Source organism: Aquarana catesbeiana, linkage group LG12 (assembly GCF_042186555.1).
Source record: "Aquarana catesbeiana isolate 2022-GZ linkage group LG12, ASM4218655v1, whole genome shotgun sequence".
Lineage (NCBI taxonomy): Eukaryota > Metazoa > Chordata > Amphibia > Anura > Ranidae > Aquarana > Aquarana catesbeiana.
The window spans coordinates 150048077-150061159 of NC_133335.1; the positions used below are offsets into that span (position 1 = coordinate 150048077).

The window sequence follows — 13083 nt, forward strand, 5'->3', positions numbered from 1 at the left end:
TTGATGATATCCTTATATTTTCCAAGTCCCTGGAGAGCCACCACACAGGTGTCTGTCGTGTGCTTCAGAAATTAAGAGAGAACAATCTCTATTGTAAACTGGAGAAGTGTGAGTTCCATCGGGAACAGGTTAAATTCCTGGGCTATGTCATTTCCACTGCTTGTTTTTCGATGAACCCAGAGAAACTTTCGGCAGTCCTACAGTGGCCTCGACCCGTGGAGTTACGTCCTCTGCAGGGTTTCCTGGGTTTTGCCAACTATTATCGGAAGTTTTTTTGTAACTTCTTGTCTCTGGTCAAGCCCCTGACCGATATGACCAGAAAAACGGTAACCCACAGAGTTGGTCTCCGGAGTCCATTAAGGCCTTTGAAAGTCTCAAGGCTGCCTTTGTTTCTGCTCCTGTGTTGGCACATCCTGATCCTACGTTACCTTATATCCTTGAGGTTGATGCCTCTGGGACTGGTGTTGGCGCCCTTCTGTCTCAACGTCCTACCTCTGAGAGTGCTATGCATCCTTGTGGCTACTTTTCCAAGAAATTGTCACCTGTCGAGTGCAATTACGAGATTGGTGACAGAAAGCTGTTGCCAATCATTTTAGCCCCGAAAGAATGGAGGCATCTCCTCAAAGGTACCACTGTGCCGGTTCTTTCTTACTGACCATAAGAATCTCACATTCTTGTCTGAGGCTAACCGCCTCTCTCCCAGAAGGGCGCGATGGGCTCTTTTCTTGTCAAGTTTCAATTACTTTGTCTCATTCTTACCTGGTACTAAGAATGAAAGGGCTGACGCCTTGTTACAACAATTTTCCTCCACATCCAAGTTGGAGTCAGTTCCGGTTCCAATGATTCCCCCTGATCATATTCTGGCTACGGTTCGCACCAATCTTACTTCTTTGGGTGACAAAATTCTTGCTGCTCAGGTCAATGCTCCTCCTGAGAAATCTTGTGACCGCTGCTTTGTCCCAGAGTGTCTCCATACTGCCGTGCTCCAGACTTACCATTCTCCCAAGGCAGCTGGCCACCCTGGTAAGAATAAACTCGTTTGGGCCATTTCCCAATAATTCTGGTGGCCTAGTCTACGTGCTGATGTAACTGCCTTCATAGCTGACTGTTCTGTGTGTGCTAGGAGTAAGACTCCTGGACACCTTCCAGTGGGCCTCCTACAACTCATACCCAATGGAGAGAGGCCCTGGACCCACCTGTCTATGGATTTCATTGTGGAGTTGCCCAACTCCCAAGGCAACACAGTTATCGTTATGGTGGTTGACCAGTTCTCAAAGATGTGTCATTGTATTCCACTTAAGAAGTTGCTCACTTCTAAGGAACAGGTGATTGTCTCGGACAGGGGTAGTCAGTTTGTGTCCCGGTTCTGGCAAGCCTTTTGTGCACAGCTGGGAATTCAGCTTGCTTTCTCCTCTGTGTATCACCCACAGTCTAATGGGGCCGCAGAACGAGCCAATCAGTCCTTGGAGCAATTCCTATGTTGCTATATTTCTGACCATCACAATAACTGGTCAGGCCTATTACCATGGGCAGAGTTTGCTCACAACAGTGCCTTGAATTCTGCTTCCCGATTGTCTCAGTTTATGGCGAATTATGGTTTCCAACCTTCCATGTTGCCTGACTCGTTTGTTCCGCAGAGTATTCCTGCGCTAGAGGAGCATCTCCGTGGTCTTTGTTCCACTTGGGCACAAGTCCAGGAGGCTTTGCGTCATGCTAATGATAGGTACAGACTCCATGCTGACCATAGACACCTGCCTGCGCCTTCCTACCAGGTTGGGGACGGGGTGTGGCTGTCATCTCGCAACCTCCGACTTCGTGTTCCCTCGCTGAAGTTCGCACCTCGGTTTATTGGGTCTTTCCGTATCCCTTGCAGGATTAACCCAGTGGCTTATGCGTTGTCCCTTCCTCCTAGTATGCGCATCTCAAATGTGTTTCATGTCTCCTTATTGAAACCATTGGTCTGCAACCGCTTTACCACCTCGGTGCCACGTCCTCACCCTATACAGGTTGAGAACCATGAGGAGTATGCGGTACAATCTATTGTTGACTCCCGTAGGTTCTGTGGGGGCATACTTACCTGGTGCATTGGAAGGGGCATGGTCCAGAGGAACGCTCCTGGGTCTCATCCTCAGACGTACATGCTCCTGCCGTCCTTTGTGATTTCCATAGACGTTTTCCCCTCAAACCCGGTGGTCCTCCGAGGGGGGAGGGGTCGTTGAGGAGGGGGGTACTGTCAGGGCTGGCTCAGCCTTTCCTTCTCTGAGCTGGCCGCTCAGCTGTCGTATAATTGCCAGCTCTCATCTCTCTCCACAGTTAACCAGTTGTTGTGGATCTGCTCGTCAGTCCCGCCTACTTAAAGATCTTCAGCTCACTTCATTCCTGCCTTCGCCTTGGTCACATCACAAGAAACCATCTCCTGCGTTCCTGTTTAAAGACTGGCTTTGCTGACATCCCTTCTGGTTTCTTATCCTGCTTGCTGTTCCTCTACTGGGATCTCTGACTTCTGGCCTGGCTGATTACCCGATCTGGTTACTAAATTTTGGCTTGGCTGATTACCCGATCTGATTACTGAACTCTGGCTTGGCTGACTACCCGATCCGGTTACGGGACTCTGGCTATGCTTTGACTACTCTTACTCTATTTACCTTTTTATTACTAAACAAGTGTGATTTTACTGTACTTCTGTCTCGGTCTGGTTCATGATTTCTGACAATTTAAAAGTATTTTGTTAAGCAGTGGCTCGAGGGTAAGGGCAAAGATGAGGAGGGATAGGGGACACCCCTGCCTCGTTCCATTGCGGATGGGAAATGAGTCAGAGAAGACACCTTTTACCTTAACCCTAGCTTCCGAGGAGCCATAATGCAAGGTTATCCAAGAAAGCATTTTGGGACCCAGTCCCAACCTGGCCAAGACCATCCAGAGGTAGACCCAATCCACCCTGTCAAACGCCTTTTCAGCATCCATAGAAAGCAAGAGACAGGGTGGATGGTCAGTCTGCGACTCGACCCAATGGATTAGTTGGATTACCTGATTTGAACTGTTTCTGACTTCCCTCCCAGCGATAAACCCTGTTTGGACAGGGTGGACGATCCTTGGTAGGATAGGCTTAAGACGGGTAACCAAAATCTGTGCTAGTATTTTGATATTGGTGTTTAGGAGTGAGATCGAACTATAGTTACCAGGAATAGTATGGTCCTTCCCTTCTTTAGGGATGACCGTGATGTGGGCCAGCAACGCTTCCTTGGGCACAACAGTACCAGAGGCCAAAGCATTGAAGTAGGCACAGATGGGGCTGGAAAGGAACGAGTGGAACTTATCGTAGTAGGCATTTGTAAAGCCATCGTGTCCCGGACTCTTCTCCTTTGGGAGGTCTTTAATAACCGCCGCAACCTCCGCCGGAGAAATGGGGGTGTCTAATTGGCTATTAATTTGGATGGTGAGCTGCGGGGATTGGGCCTCCTCCAAATATTGGAAAATGCGCTCTACTCTCTGGGTCTCCGTAGAGACAGGTAGAATATTGGAAAGGTGGCAGAGTTGCACATAATAGTCTCTAAAGGCATTCACTATTTTTGATAAGTGTACTACTGGGGAACCTGCCGCTGTATAAAGCTTATGAACATGACCCGAAGCTCGTTATCGTCTGAGAGCCCTGGCAAGCAGTTTCCCATGCTTATTCCCAAATTCATAGAATCGCATTGGAGCCCGAATCCGAGTATCGAGTAGGCCAGCCAGCTCCTGACGGAGTGATTGGAGTTCCACCATCATCTCAGGGTAGTGCAAAGTTTTTGCTTAAGTTCTGCCCAACTAATTTTCATCAGAAGGGTTTGCAATTCCCCCTCACGTGCCCTTTTCAATCTAGAACCCTGGGAAAAAAGCTCCCCTCAAACCACTGCTTTGTGTCCTTTCCAAATGGAAGCTATCCCCACCTCACCCATCGAGTTCTCTGTAAAGTACAGAGAGATAATGTCCAAGACTCGCTGTAAAGCCACCGCATCATCCAAAATATTCTCGTTCAGATGCCAGGTCCATGACCATGCATCGGAGGACAGTGGATGCAGGGAAATGGAGACTGGGACATGATCCGAGATTGTGAGTGAGTCAATCGACACACTGGAGAGAGACTCGAGGGAAAATTGATCCATCATCAGATCTAGGGTTGTCCCGATACTGATACTAGTATCGGTATCGGCACCGATACCGAGCATTTGCCCAAGTACTTGTACTCGGGCAAATGCTCCCGATGCTTCCCCCGATACCTAGAGGACAGCTGTGATCGGCGCGTGGGGGAGTTACAAGATTCTCCCCCAGCGGCTTTCACCAGCTTTAGTGACATACAGCGGTGATCGCTCACAGCTGACTGTCACTGCATCCTCCTCCATGCCCCCTCCTTTCCTCTGTGCCTCTCCGTTGTCCCCTGCATTCCTCTCTCCTTATCTGTCCCCCTCCGTACTCCCCCTTCGTTCCTCTCTCCTTATCTGTCCCCCTCCGTTCTCCCCCTCCGTTCCTCTCTCCTTATCTGTCCCCTGCATTCCTCTCTCCTTATCTGTCCCCTCTGTTCTCCCCCTCAGTTCCTCCGTCCTCCCCCTCCTTCCTTTGTGTATGGATAGAGTCAGCTGACTCTGTCCATTCACATAACTGAAACATTGTAATCTCCTGTGATTACGATGTGTCAGTTTATGAATGGAGAGAAGCCGCTGTCTTCTCTCCATTCATTCTCAGTGCAGCTGAGGCTGCAGAGAAAGGGACTGGGGAATCTCTATCCTCTGTCTCTTTCTCTGTCTCAAGGGGGAGATATCAGAGGTCTGTTAAGACCCCTGATATCTCACCAAAGCCCCCCAAAAGGGCTGATATAAAAAAAAACAAAAAAAAAACAAAAAAAAAAACAATAAAGAATAAAAAAATATTATTGTAAAAAATAAAAATTGTAAAAAAAAAACAAAAAAAACACACACACATACAACGTTCACCCCCCCCCCCCAAAAAAATAGCAAAAAAAACCTGTCATGTGACATTAAAAAAAAAAGTATCGGTAATCGGTATCGGCGAGTACTTGAAAAAAAGTATCGGTACTTGTACTCGGTCCTAAAAAAGTGGTATCGGGACAACCCTAATCAGATCTATTAGGGTATAAACATCATGGGCAGCCGAATAGTAACTATAGTCCTTTCCAATGGGATGGAGCCCTCTCCAGCAGTCGACTAGATGGTGGGCATGTAGGGATTTCCAAAAATGCTTTAGAAAGGCAAATGAATAAGTAGAGCAGGCCGGGGACGTATCTAGTTGCGGATCGGGACTCTAATTAAAGTCACCCCTCAGTATCAGCTGACCTTCTTGAAAGGAGGAGAGGGAGTCTAGAACCAAATCCAAAAAGGAAAGCTGCTGAGTATTCGGGGCGTACACAACTCAAAGGTGAATTTGCATTCAATAAATGGTGCTTTTAAGGAGCACATACCTGCCATTAGGGTCAGCCAAGTGGTCCGTCAGGACAAATGGATACTGTTTATGGATTGCTATGGCCATTCCTTAACGTTTGGGAGCCATGGCTGACATTTGCCTTCCCTGAACTCCCTCTGGCTAGTGTGGGTTGGCTCTGACTTATTTCATAGGTGATCCTGGGTCCCCTACTCCTTCTCTCTCCCCCCTACCCCATTTCTTCTCCCCCCCCCTTTTTCATTACTTTTCTCTCTGTTCTCCCCTTCTCTTACAGAGGCTCTTAGCCCTTTTCAATTGCCAACAGATGCCCAGGACGATTTCAAAGCAGAGTTATTACATGTTTGTCCTGTTTTTTTTTTGCACTCAATGGGGTTATCCCAAAAATACGTCTGTTACACTCAGGATTTTTGTGATCATTTAGACAGGAGGCTATCCTCCTATAGTTTATGTTGTGTATCTTCTGTTTTTCTTGTGCCAGTTCTAGCCCCTGCTTGGGCAGTCTAGGTGCCTGACATTGTTGCATGTTTTAATACTATTTCTGCAATAAACATTATTGAACCCGAACTATTTATACCAATCTCTATATCATTTATGAAACAATTAAACAGAATTGCTCCCAGGACAGAGCCTTGGGGTACCCCACTTTCCACTCCAGACCAGTCTGAGTACTTACTATTTATCACCACCCTTTGGACGCACCCCTGTAACCAGTTTTCTATTTATGTACAAACCCTAGTGTCCATGCCTACAGAACAGTTTGTACTACAGTATTAGGTGAGAAGCTCTCCCGAAGAGAGACCCCTCAAGGCAGGGGAGGAAGGAACTTCATGGCCACCCCCCCCAGACTTCAGGGTAGTCTTGAGGTCCCAAGCCCTCCATCCTGAGTGAAAGGGAACACATATATAAGTGTAGAGTTACACACATGTGGAGATAAAAAATAAATATGCAAAAACAAAGTTTTTAGGGCTATTTTTTTTTTTTATTTTGTTTAGCGTAATGGAGGGTTAAACCCTTGTGAGGTTTTTTTTTGCCGTCTGTGTTCTGTTGGGGAGGTTTTTCTCCACTTCCTGTCCCATAGCCAAAACAGGAAGTGAGAGGAAATTCCTCTACAGTGAGGGAATATCTGGTTGTCACCAGAACTAGTGTCCTAGTTTATTCCTGTTCTGGTGACAACCCATAATTTGGCATTTTTATTCATGCTTGATAAGAACAATAAATAGCGCAAATAGAGAGGGTGAATCTCCCTCACAGGGACACAACATTAAAAACATAAGAGAGGTTCTAATCCCTCTCCATTCTGTCAAAACCTAATAAAAAAAATTCCCTCAGCTATACTACAAGTACGCAGCTCAAGAAAAGTTTAACCACTTCCTGACCGTATGACATCCGTAGACGTCCTTGGGTTGAAGTGGTTATACCAGGATGATGCGTGCAGCTACAGGCATCATCCCGGTGTCAAAATTTGCCGCAAAGGATTCCCTGTAAAGCAAAAGTGATTTGAGCGGTTGTCACTTCTGCGGGCGCCGGGAGGGGGTCACCCCTCTTTCCCACTGCCTTTCCTGATTGGACCCGGAAGCAATGTGACCATCGGCGATGGCTGCACTACACAGAGATAGGAAGTGACCTTGTCCCGCCCCCCTCTGTGACTCCGGAAACCAAAAGTGACAGGAATGTAGTCCCTTCCTGTTCCGACTCTTTGTTTACCTGGCCGTTAGAGGCCAGGAAAGCAGCCGATCAGACTGACCTGTGTCTGATCGACTGCATTGGAGGCCAGAGGAGAGATTTGGGGTCTAATAGAACCTGTATCTCTCCATAAAGAGGACCAGTCACGGCCCATGCTGTCACAAGGGATGTTATTAATCCCTTGTGATAGTAATAAAGTTAATACAAAAAAAATTTAAGAGACAGGTTAAAAAAAAAAAAAAAAAAAAAAAAAAAGATTTAGATAAAATAAATAATAACTCAAAAAATGTCCCCTTACGTGCTTACGTGCAAATGCGAATGCATATGTAAGTCCTACACACAAATGTAAACAGGGATCGCACCACACTTCAGAGGTATCGCCATGAACGCCAGAGCGAGAGCAATATTTCAAGTGCCAGACCTCCTGTGTAATGCTAAACTGATAACCTGTAAAGGCATTTAAAGCGTCGCCTATGGAGAATTTTAAATACCCCACTTGGCGCCATTCCACAAATGTGTATGCAATTTTAAAGCGTGATATGTTAGGTATCTATTTACTTGGCATAACATCCTCTTTTATATCTTACGAAAACATTGAATATTATATTGTGTTCATGTGCAATAAAATTAATTAAAGTGTATTTTTTCCAAAAAAATCATGTTTGAAAAACTGCTGCATAAATACCATGTGACAAAAAAAAATTGCAACAAAATTGCCGATTGCCGGCTTGTGTAAACTGCACAATGGTCCTGCATGCGGAGAGCCACTGCCACCTCATCAGTGTCCATCAGTGCCACCTAGCAGTGCCCATTAATACTGCTAAGTAGTGCCCACCAGTGCCACTTATCAGTGCCCACCAGTGCTGCCAATCAGTGCCTCATCATCAGTGCTACCTATCAGTGCCTTCTGATTAGTGTCCATCGGTGCCGCCTATTATCAGTGCAGCCTCATCGGCGCACATCAATGAAGGAGAAAAATTACCTGTTTGAAAAATTTTATAACAAACTATGAATTTTTTTGGTCTTTTTTTGCTTGTTTAGCAAAAAATAAAAACCCCAGAGGTGATCAAATACCACCAAAAGAAAGCTCTATTTGTGTGAAAAAAACATAAAAATGTAATTTGGGTACAGTGTAGCATGACCGCGCAACTGTCATTTACAGTGTGAGAGCTGAAAGCTGAAAATTGGTCTGGGCAGGAAGGGGGTTTAAGTGCCCAGTAAGCAAGTGGTTAACCACTTGCTGACCGCCGCACGCTGATGTACGTTGGCACAATGGCAGCGGTGGGCAAATAGGCGTACCTGTACGTCCCCTTTAAGAGCTGGGGCTAGCAGGCGCGCACATGCCACCTACAGCGTGACCGTGCCCGCGTGTCACGGAGCGGCAGAACTGGGAAGTGCCTATGTAAACAAGGCATTTCCCCGTTCTGCCTAGCTTTTGCGCAAACCAATCAATATACGCTTATTGTGATTTTTTTTACCAAAAATTTGTAGAAGAATGTATATCGGCCTACACTGAGGAAAAAATTGTTTTTTTATATATTTTTGGGGGATATTTATTATAGCAAAAAGTAAAAAATATTGTTTTTTTTAAAAAAATAGTCGCTCTTTTTTTGTTTACAGCGCAAAAAATAAAAACCGCAGAGGTGATCAAATACCACCAAAAGAAAGCTCTATTTGTGGGAAAAAAAGGACATCAATTTTGTTTGGGTACAACGTCGCACGACCGCGCAATTGTCAGTTAAATTGACGCAGTGCTGAATCACAAAAAGTGCTCTGGTCAGAAAGGGGGTAAAATCTTCCGGGGCTGAAGCGGTTAAAGTGTCACTAAAGGCAAAACTTTTTAAGTTTTGGATAGAGTAGATGAATTAGAACAGCTGTTGCGTTTTTATTGCGGCCCGTGCCCTCCCTCGTTAGTGCCGGTTCACACAGGGGTGGCATGACTTGCAGGTCGCCTCACCGAGGTGACCTGCACACGACTTCAGTGGCGACTTGCAAAACGACTTCTGTATAGAAGTCAATGCAAGTCGCCTGAAGTCGCCCCAAAAATACTACAGGAACCTTTTTCTAATTCGGAGCGACATGCGTCGCTCCTATTAGAACGGTTCCGTAGTACAGAACGGGATGCCTGACGAGTCGCCCCTGTGTGAACTGGCACTTAGGGAGATTCACGTTCATCTGTTTACCATTCTCTGTGAAAAAAAATTGCAAATCTTGGGGTGACCTCAAAACAGGAATAGAAGGGAAACCTTCTAATGGGGACACTAGTTCTGGTGACACCCCAGGTTTCCCTCACTTTGGAGGAATTTCCTCTCACAGGGACAGGAAGTGACGGGAAATCTCCTCAATGGAACACAGAGGGCAAAAAAAATGTGACGGGGTTATAAACCTCTCTTACTTTATCCAAATTAAAAATAAAGTTTTGCCTTTAGTAAGGAAAACTCTCCCATCCTTCTCTGTATAACTGTTCTGGGTATTGAAACCATAAAGGTTGTTACAGTTAGGCAAGAAGAAGCCAGCAACAGCAGCCCTCATGTTTCTGTTTCCTCTAATCCGTACAAAACAAACTAGGAAGCCATCGCGTTCTCCTTTCTGGCGTCATTGCCGTTCACACTGACGTCACACTGCCAGGAATCCTCCTGACTTCCAGCAGGCTGTTCCATCGAGAAGCGCCTCCCCCTCCGCCCCCCGGTGTACTTGTAACGTCAGACGGGGGGGAGGGGTACTCACTGAGCGGAACAGCCTGAGCCCAAGGAACGTCCCTGAGACCAACAAGTGGGCGGCGCCCCCAACTATCCCATGAATACAAAACTAGCGGGCGGGATCTTGGTCCTCAAAAGCGTAAAGGAGGCGGAGAGCACGCCCTACTCATGAATAATACTCAACGAAATCAGGTTCAAGAAGAGATTTGATTGGTTTAGGCGTGACGAGTTGGAGTGGGACAGGCGATAGGGTAACGCCCACTGAGGAGAGTACAGAGCTGGACGTTTCTTGTCAGGAGTGGGTGGGGCAGGCCAGACAGAGATTGGCAACTTGTGGGCGGGGAGTGGAGTGAGGTGGGTCGAGCGGTTTCCGGCGTTGCTGCCATAGACTGTAGAAGCTGCGTCAGAGTGAGGAGCTGAGAGAGAAGTTCTCAGAGGAGGAGAGCGGTGAGACTTCTTCCCTTCTTCTAATGGGTCCCCGAGGAGGGAGTGGTGGTGGGGGGGAGGCCGACCTCCACTAACACGTGCTTTTCTATGGGGCAGACATGTGGGCACCACCCAATCCAGCTGTTGAGGAACTAAAAGTGCCAGTCAGGGCCAGCAAGGTCCTACTGTCTGAAATGGGAAGTGCGGAAATCCATTGGGGGAGCAGGGCGAGAACTTAGCAGGGGGAGTCTGGATTGTTCAGGCCAGTTTGGGTAACTATGGCCCAGTAAGGAGGAGAACTACAACTCCCAGCATGCCTTGTGAGGACACATGATAGAGTCTGTAGTAACCTGGAGGGGATATGTGTTGTGGGATCATATTTCTTGGTGGGGGTGTTAGATGATTTCAGGTGTCTGTGGCTCAGTGATTGGATGGGATATGAGAAGATGGCTACAATGGTGCAGTGTGATGTGTGCTGACACTATGTTTATAACTCATGTGTATGATGATGAAGGCTGACTATTGGATCATTTATAGCTGTGTTAAACCTAAAAGCATACATTTCTTACCAATTCTTAGATGTGATGGCCACATTTCATTTTTAGGTTTTCTTTCCTTTATTTTCACTTGGTGATCTGTCAGTCTGTTGTTTATTAAAAGAACAAGCTATCTTCCAGATGTGTCAGTTACAGAGATGAGACAAACCATTTACCACTGGCAGGGGTGCTTACAATGATCGGCTTTTATTTATGTGAAACTTTTATCCTAAAGGGGGGGGGGGGAGTGCTGTAACTGCTTATGTGTGAGCTGGAGTTTGGCTTTGTTTTTTTTAGTGTATTTAAATCTGCTAGTCTGTCTAACGCTCCCCTCCCCCTTGACTGACAATGCTGCTGTCTAGATGTGCTCCTTCATCCAGAGTTGGGACACACTAATAAACAAAGGAGGTGTGTCTGATACTGGCCAGATCAGGTAACAAATGGAGGGCAAATAAAAAAACAAATGCAGCCACCTCATCTAATAATTAGGGAGCTGCAATACATGATGTTTTGGGTGTAATACCGCTTTAAATTGGCAACGTGGAATGTGCTGAAATTGTTCGGCAGAAACTATAGGGGGAATCTTATTAAAACTAGAACAGCTATACAATGGCAACCAATCAGCCTTTAGCTTCAGTTTGTTCAGGTGTCTTTTGAAAATGAAAGGTAGAAGTTGATGCTGCGGAATTTTGGTAAATTCCCCTCAAAGTGTAGCCCAGGTCTTGCATGTATTCTAGGCAGCTTCGGCACTCCAGCTGTTGTGGAACTACAAGTCCCACAAAGCATTGCAGGATTGCTTAAAGCCACAGGCATGGCTTCCAGAGGTGAAGGCATGATGTGATTGGTAGTTCCACCAATGCTAGATTGTGAAGATTGCCTACCCCTGTTCTGATTAATGTGGACACAGTTAAAGTTAATCTAAACCCAATGACTAAAATCCTACATATGAGGTTATTATGTTACTGTGATTTCAAGAGGGGTTCAATCTTTATAAATATTGCAGCATTCCTTTAAAGTGTTTGTTACCCTTAAAAAAAAAATAAAAATAAAAATCCTGTTCCTTTTTAAAGTATGAATACCAGCACAGTGCTTGTGCTGTGTCATTTGGACCCCTGTATCATATAAAATACCTGCCTGGTTCTGCCATCCCTTCTGTAAACTGACCACGATTTACCATGCCTGCTGAGCCCTGACATTGTGGTCAGTTTACGTGCTTATATCACCCGCAGCTCTCCTCTGTCCTCTTCCCCCTCCCTGCCTGTCAGCTCGTGTCAGTGCCCACCCCTCCTCCTGCAGAAATAAGTGTAAATTTCAGGCAATCCCGTCTTCCATAATGCTATGTGCCCTCTGTATGTGCTTTTATTAAAAAAAATACCGTTCTGTACTATTTCAGAGCAGCGCTCTCCTCCTCCTGACTGACGCCAGTGGGGGATTCTCAGCTCTTCCCGCTGTAGCTGTTAGATCGGGAGAGGGAATGGCAGTTGGTCACGTGAACGTCAAGTGGCACTAGGAAATTAGTATTAGAACAGCATTTTTTTAAAAATAAAGCACATACACTGGGCACATAGCATTATGGAAGATGGGGGGTTGCCTGAAAATTTTTACCAAGTGGGTATACAACCACTTAAAGAGATAGTAAACCCTGATGGGTTTTTTTTCCTCTGTCGTTCCCTGAAAAGTAAAAGCATAATGAGCTAGTATGCATTGCATAATAGCCCATTATGTGGCACATGCTGCAATCGAAGCCCGCTCTGTCCCCACTGGTGGAAGCATCCATCTTTTGCCCTCTTCCTTCCCGGGCCGGGGACTCCGGTTCTGTGACTGGCCGGAGCCGCGTGACGTCACTCCCACGCATTGGCGCAGGAGCCGCCAGTCACGGCACATACGAGTGAATAAACGGCACGGAGGATAGCTTCTTCACAGCTCATGCGCCGATGACATCATCGGTGCACTACAAGGTAAATAACGGCGCACGTTTAGGAGATATTTCCACTACCTATGGGTAAGCCTGGAATAAGCCTTACCTATAGGTAAAAGTGACGCAGGAGGGTTTACAACCACTTTCGGTAATAATCTGGTGATCCTTGAAAGGTCTTGTTTAGGCCCTTTCTGTTATGGGGTGACAACTGTCTCTCAGTTGTAATTCTGTGTTGTCATATGCCCCCCCTGATGAAGTTGTCACCCTGTCACATGCCCCCCTAATGAAGTAGACAAGCAGCTATGGTGGCATGTATGCACAGGCATGGTTGATTGACTGTTGTCATGCTGGTCTAAAATAACAATGTACAAGCAGTTCTGAAGTGTGC

At 46.3% G+C, this 13083-nt stretch overlaps 1 protein-coding gene across 1 annotated transcript in view; it reads left to right on the plus strand.

Moving 5' to 3' along the window:
- Positions 1–10129: 10129 nt before the first annotated feature.
- The window catches only part of STAT3 (signal transducer and activator of transcription 3), a 176836-nt gene continuing 173882 nt past the window's right edge, over positions 10130–13083 (plus strand). The window contains exon 1 of the mRNA XM_073608396.1: positions 10130–10262. The gene's annotated coding sequence lies outside the window, so the exon portion shown is untranslated. The remainder of the gene's footprint in view (positions 10263–13083) is intronic.